The sequence below is a fragment of the Rhea americana genome, unplaced genomic scaffold (genome assembly GCF_003343005.1).
Source record: "Rhea americana isolate MKP2758 unplaced genomic scaffold, rheAme1 scaffold_270, whole genome shotgun sequence".
NCBI lineage: Eukaryota > Metazoa > Chordata > Aves > Rheiformes > Rheidae > Rhea > Rhea americana.
This window is the reverse complement of record NW_028186391.1, coordinates 243,059-250,414: the sequence shown is the minus strand read 5'-3', so window position 1 is coordinate 250,414 and position 7,356 is coordinate 243,059.

Sequence of the window (7,356 nt, the reverse complement as noted above, 5' to 3'; positions counted from 1 at the left end):
ACCACATCCTGAGAGATAGTCCCATGCTGTGATCCYCTTTCCACTGCAAGGGAAACCGAGGTACACAGCAATTAACTAGTTTTTGTTCAGGAAGTCAGTATGGGGCGGGGGGGACTCATGCACAGGTCTCTCCAAGCATAGCCACATGTTCTCTCCTCTGAGCCATCCTCCCYTTCCACCTTGAGTACAACCTCAGCTCTGTACCCACCCTGTGCTGAATGCTGCCAGAGCTAGGATGAAAGGTCTAAGTTATTATCCTTGCTTGGCAGATCCAGAGCACCGGGAACCCTCAAGCATCACTTTCAGAGCAGGATGAGCTCTCTAGGTGGTTTCTGTAGCTAAATATCATTTTGGGAGCAGGATTGGCTCTCTAGATGGCATTTTGTCCCCCTGAAGTGCTTCCTCTGCCATCCTAGGAGAAGAACAGCTCATTGCATAGCAGGACAGCCAGATAGAGAGGGGACAGTCATCCAGAGGGGCTGGCCTAGGCTTCACTCATTCCCGATGGCTTGCTGCGAGAAAGCAGAGCACGGCAGTGAGAGGGAACAATACACTGGGGCAGCCGCAATAACAGGTTATGAGCTCTGCCTTCCCGCTTGGCTATGAGCACTCATGTGATGCTAATCCATACATTTCTCGTAAATCATTATTTGAAAACCTGCTGCTTGCTCGCGGTGCATGTTTTTGTTTAGGATGCTGGGGGCCCTGGAAAAGCAGAGGTGTCCTCCAGCTCCCCTCTTCTCCCAAATTGCTTGGTGGGATGCGTGAACGGGGAAATGCTGGATCTGGTCTGCTGGAGGCCAGGGAGCAGCAACACCAGCCCCGATGCTACAAAACAGGGGCACAGCTCTCAGAAGGGGTGTGGGTTTGTGCTGCATTTGTTTCCCGTATATTGTAAAAACCTCCATAACACCTGGAGGGACCTGCTGGTTTGTTCTCGCTAATCCTTTATACACCCACCCGTGCACACATATGGTGATCACATGGATCTTAAAATAAAACTCATTAACATGTAGAGTTTACTGTTGATCTACAAATGAAAAAAAAACTATATACATACATATATATATATATGCATCACCTGTTTCCCTACCTAGTGACTGGAATAATAATATTTAACTCTGTAGCGAACATGTTTGAGGACTTTCACACACTTTAAAATTTCATTGCTCTCAGAGTATGCCACTTTTCACATTTCTAGCCCTCATGGTTTTGAAGGTACCTTGAAAATGTGAGCTGATGGTCATGAGCCSAGGGACCAAGAGTACAACAGCCCTGAAACAGTATTTTCAAGAGGTGTGAATGGACCTGCTCCTCGCCTTAAAATACCTTACCATAGAAACCCAGGGAACGCTGTTCAGATGTTGTTCTTACCCACTTAATTACTGGTAGCTTTAGCAGAAAAATCCAGCTCATGTGCTTCCCACGAGATCTCAGGTTGTCTCCCACACCTTTTTAGAGGCCAAAACACACACCTTTTCATATCTCCGCAACATTCGCACGGCATTTCTAATTAAAACCAAGAGTCCACAGCACATTCCAAAATTATGTGTGAAATATGCTGACTTTAATATCACACTAGCTAATATAGGGGCTGCTGGGCTGATTGCTACCATTCATAATTCACGTGCGGCCGGTGCAGAATTGAATTTCCCCCTGAGCGTCCCCAAGGACCTCACTGAAGACTTGTGTTTCCAAGTTTGGGAGAGAAAATGGAGCCTCGCTTGCCATGGCCATTGCACGGGGGTGTGCGTGTGCACGCGCGTGTGATTGTGTCACCCCGCTCTGCCCTGCAGGGAGTCAGCAAGGCAGCAGTGGCAAAGGGCCCGGGCAAGCTCAACCGCAGACACCGAAAGCAGCCAGGAAGCAATTGTAATTAATTAACACAGCAATAAAAGTGGCCCAGTGGAGGACGGTGGAAGCTTCCTTCCTCCCAAAGCAGGACTTTTTTTTCCTTTTTTTTATCTTCAGGTGAACATATCTGAGTACTGTCGAAGCTTAATATTATAGTCCAGGCTGCCCCTGCCCTTGCTTTYATCTCGCAAGAGTTGCTCCGGAGATTGCAAAGTTGCACAGAGCYGGGTAGCTCAGAGGGGAGGGTTTTTTTCCTGACAGCAGCCCAGCCTTCGCCCTTGTAAAGCACAAACCGGGCTGCAGCAAGCGCTGTCAGCATCGGGTTCCCGGGGACGGCAGCAGGTTGCTGCTCCCACCTGACCCCACCGGGCCCCAGGAGCCCCCGGTAGCTCTCTCGGCCTCGTGAGCTTGACAAGGTTAACAAGGCAGTATTGACCTTGTTGCCTTCACCGCATAATTAATTTGCTGTTTTGCATTACCAGGTGACTCTGTTGCGGGAACAGTGGATGTGCTCTTCCTCTGCTTGGTTTGCAAAGCTCGTGCACGCGTAGGAGGCCGCAGGGCGCTGGGGGGTCACCTCGTCGCAGGGTCGCACGGTGCAGCTGGAGGCGGCCGGGGAAGCGATTCCCGACGTACCGAAAGGCTCAGCTCAATTTTGGAGCATCCTGGCCGTTGCACCGGCCAACGTAAATGCCCCAGGGCCATCAGGACGACGATTATTATTATTCCAAGTTCGGGAAAGGGATGGAAATGATTAACAGGTTTTAAAAATTCTCAGGATCCCCTTTTTATTATTATTATTATATAAAGGGGGGGGGGAACAGAATTGAAATCCGTCACATTTCAAATGACACAAATTGACCTCATATTTGCTCTTGACAGCTGGAGAGGGGGACACTGCCCAGCGCAGGCAGCAGGGCAGTACGGCACCTCAAAGCTGAGTGCGTATCTTCATGGATCAAAAATATGTGTTTTTAGCTGGTATAYTTAAGTAACACTTTGACAACACAAGTTCAAGTCCTGGGTCTGACAGTTGCTGGATAAATTGTTTCATGTCCCTGCACTGGCTTTTCCCACAGGGCCAACAAGGGAAGTCGAACAAATAATGAATTTTCCAGTTCACCAGCAATTCTAGAAAAACCCACTCTTTAAAATTAATTCTACCAGAAATGAAATGTTTTCTTTCAATCTCAAGACACTTTTTTTCAGTATGCTTAAAATAACTTGAAGGAAATTTCAAAACAGGGACTCGCTTCACGTCAGGACATCAAAATGTTTTGCTCTCAAAAAAGGTCTAAACAAAATTTTCAAATGGGCTCCTTTTTCTTTTCTGATTCTCCTTTTTATTTTTTAATCAAATGAGCAGCCTTTTGCAAATCTCCAAATTCTTTTTGCCGAAAGTTTATGTTTTACCAAATCTTCAGTTGCTGCTAAAAATAAAAAATAGACAAACAAACAAGTCCCAATCAGCCAATAGGTAGCTGAGACCTTCCCTCCAGGAGGACCTGGASGCTCCACCGTACATGAGTGTGAGCTGCTCCAAAGCTCATGCTGAAGGAGCTCCCACTGAGCTAGAAGAGGAYGCTCTTCCTGAAGCTGCTGTTTACTCCTTGGCCTTTCCATGGAGGGTGCCCACATGTTCCTAGTGTGTTTCCAGCACTGCCCTTCTCTCCTCCTCATCCTCTCCATGTCAAGGACCTTAGTCTTCTCCTTTTACAACCCTTTCACTTATCCTCTTCCCCTCCTGTTCAGAAGCTCTGCTGAAACTTTTCTGTGCATCTCCCTCCTTGTCACCTGCCTCCTTCTTCTTATGTCCCTCCTTTGGCTCAGTCCAGCTGCAGAAACCAGGAAATTAATGCCAGAAGAGAGCATTTGCTTTGGCTCAACACTGCAGCTGAGCTAGGATACCCCTCTCATGAGCAGGATCTCCAGGGGGTACCATGCACAAGAACGTAGGGCCGTTTGGATCGTGCCGGTGAAGCGTTTTTTCTGGCATGGTCACAACGCCRAGGATGTGGTCTCACACACACACAGATGTGCCTAGTAGGACTGGTAACACGCTGTGTATTTAGGGTCAAGCCAACTAGTTCCTGTTGCCTTTGTTTCCTCTGCCATCGCAGGGAATATTAGCTGCAGAGCTTTGCAACGGCTGGCATGGCACAGCTGAGCAGTCTTCTTGTCACCTTCCCACCAGAGCCGACGCTGGTGTGTTTTGTAGCACTGGCATGAACAGAACAGGGCCACAGGGTGCAACACACTGAAAGCAAAGGCGCAACCTCTCCACCAGGGAAGAGGAGACAGCAGCTGAGTACAGACAAGTCAGCACCAAAACACGGAGCATAGGGAAGAGCCTTCCAGGCAGGATTAGACCCACCAGCCCCATCTCTGCAGGTTTCCAGTAAATTTGCTTTGGGAAGTATTTAAGAATTGGGTTATAGGCGGGGCAATCTGTCTCCCTGTCACAGCCTGCAGCTGCTGGCGATCAGCAGCTCAGCGACTGCTGAGCCGGCGTCCRGCAGAGCACAAAGCAACCGCGAGCCGCGGCACCTCGCTGCGACAGCCAAGCAGTCGTGATCACTCAGGATATGAGATGTTTTAATGTAGACTTGATGGATACAACACAAGTCCAAACGGTAAAACACCAGAGGCAYGGGGGAGCTGGCAGCGGAGAGAATTGGCAGTCCATCCTGGGCTCCCTTCCTGCCAGAGCGAGGTCCTGCTGGAGGGGATTGTGATAAACGCATCACATTAAACAACGCATCAAATTAAACAAGTGGCCTAAGAAGGCTGGTGAGGAAATTCATGTTATCCTGCCTGATGTGACAACTTATTCCTTCCAGTCCCTGAGAGGAAGTGACACGGAGAAGCAAAGCAGCRAATAGAAGAAGCCAGAGAAATGGGTGAAAACAGGTGGGGATGAGGTCCAAGAGGAAGAACAGTGAAAAAGCAGGCAAACTACCCAGAGGAAGGGAGAGCGAGTGGAGAAGTGCAAAGGGACCAGTGTGRCAGGCTGGGCAGATGATAGTGCTGCTCAGCAGCATCAGGACATTTAGAGACCGGCAGATACACCTTCAGCTCATCCAGGAGGTTGATRGGTGTCTCCCTGTGCTCATGCATGTTTTCTTGTGACTTCAGGCTTGGCTTTCATGGGGTTGATCTGGAGCCGTGGTGCTAACCTCAGTCCTGCAATGCGCTCACCAGAGCAAGGGCAAAAATGAGGCTGTTCAGAATCGCAGGCACTTCCTAGGTACAGAACTGTTCCGCGAAGGGCAGCAGAGAGAAGGGCCTCTGGGGCTTTTCCAGATTTAATCAGATTTAATTCCCTGCTCTGGCATTCAGTACTTTGCTTTCTCACAGTTTCAGAGTCTAGTATTTAAGCTTTCCTTTGGATCTATGAGATCTCCTCATGTGTTTGCTCTAAACAAAAGCGGTGATTCTCGGGCACTCATGGGACATCAGGAGCTGGGCTGGAAATGTCCAAGCGATGGGTGGTTTGCACATTGCTCTGCAAGGCCTGGCCTTCAGCCTCTCATGTTCCTTTTGCATCTGGCCATGCATCCCGGTTCTCTCCTGCTGACACAAAGCTGTCCAGTTTGGGCTATAGCTGTCGCAAAAGTCTGTCCTGAAATCAGTTGAGAAGTGGAGACTACTATTTTCATTGGATACAAAAATGCACAGAAATTGGTCTGTTCTTCTTAGCCTACAGAGCAGYTAATGAGAACCAGACGTCCCACCTTTCGAACCGTCTCCGACCGAGGGCGGGAGAAGCACTGGGGAGCAGTGTGCCAGCTCCAGCCCTTGTCCAGSTGAGCAGGACTGGAGGGACTCTCCTCTGCTGTCTCCTGGTTTTTCTGCATTTCAGGCCTCCAATCTCCCCCTCCCCAGCATCGCTCAGACTGCAGGAGACACGCAGGCCACCTCCAGCTCCCTCTTGACGTGGCGTGAAGCACCGCGAGGCTTTGCCAGGGCTGCAGCCACAGTCTGCCGCAGYAGGATCTCTCTTGGGTGGTATCTGCCTCTTTTCATCTCCCTCCAGCAAGTATTTTGTGCCTCTTAACAGTAGCTGTTTGCTACCAAGGAACAAAAAGAGAACAGCCCCCTCCCCTTCCTCCGCCAGCCCTGCGGCGTCCCTCTCCCTCTGCTCCCCTTGTAGGATGTGTGCATGGTTTTTACATTGATGAAAGTAATGACTATACATTTTCTTTTCTTCATTAGGGAGTTTTATTGTTCCTGTAAAACCCGCCGGGGTTCTCCCCCCATCCCGTCCCCGTCTCCACCCCCAGCTCCTCTTTCGGAGGTCCGACTGCCGGTGGTGCTGGCAGGCCAACAGCAGAGTCAGGGATCTAACAACGGCGCATGGTGCAGATCTTCATTCATGCATTAATTTGGCATAACATTTATGTAAACCCAGGCCTGACTCCCACTGCCCCAGATCCCCAACCGGAGCAGCTGAACTCCTATCGTGGCCATTAGATTTTTGTCCAAGTTGGCAGCTTTCTTCCCTTCAAGGTCTGGATGATTTACTGTGCTGCAATAAACTGGTAGGGAGATGGAGGTGGAGGGGAAGGCCTTGACTGTTTAACTCTGTCAGSGATAAACCACCGCTTTCCTTCTCCATCCTTCACCTCGTTCCCATGCTCTCCTGCCGATACAGGYCAGGCTTTTCCCTTGACGCTGGGTTCCTGGGTGTTTGGGGCAGGAAAGTGAGAAGCAAGTAAGGTTTGCAAGAGGTGAGCCCATGTCCTCCTGATCCAGCAGTCTCCCAGGATACGGAAAGAGAGGCATCCCGCCCCGGATATAACGTGCATTGGAAGAAATGGTGTGTTGAAAGCAGCCACTGAAATGACCTCTTGTGTCCAATCGCTGTCATTTTTTTACCATGACTGTTTTTCAGATATCTTCCTGCTCGCTCAAGTTTGGTGGTGACCTGTCCCTCACCACAGTCTCAGTGCTACAGCCACAGCTCAAGCCATGATATCCTTTCTTTTCTGCCTTGCTGAGCCTCTCTCCACTGTGTTTGCATGGGATGGGACAAGTAGTTAGCACGGGTGCTGCCAGAGGGAAACAAACCAGTTAAATGGCAGTAAAAATCCAATTCATCCAGACTTTGGGGAGCTTCAAAAACCACTTAAACCTCAATGCTTTTAATGACCATTTTCCAGAGGGAAACGCTAGTGGGACCTTACCCCCCACACTGTTTTCTGCCGTACGTCCAAGGCACTTTCCAAGCCAACCCTTTTTTTGCCACAGGTTTGCTGTGATTCAGAATTAAACCTCACACCAGGCTGAAAAATGAAAGGATACCTGGGGCGTGCTGAGCTGTGCTGTGCTCCACATCTCTTCTGCCTCATCGCAGCCCATCCTCTGGGTCTTTGCAAGCTTCTCCTACTCCATCTCCAGGCCAGGCATCTCCTTCTCCTCATGTCCGTCCACACGTGATTTGCAGAGGCTGAGCTCTTCCTACATGCCCTTGCTTCTCCCTTGCAGCAGCCACCTAACGTC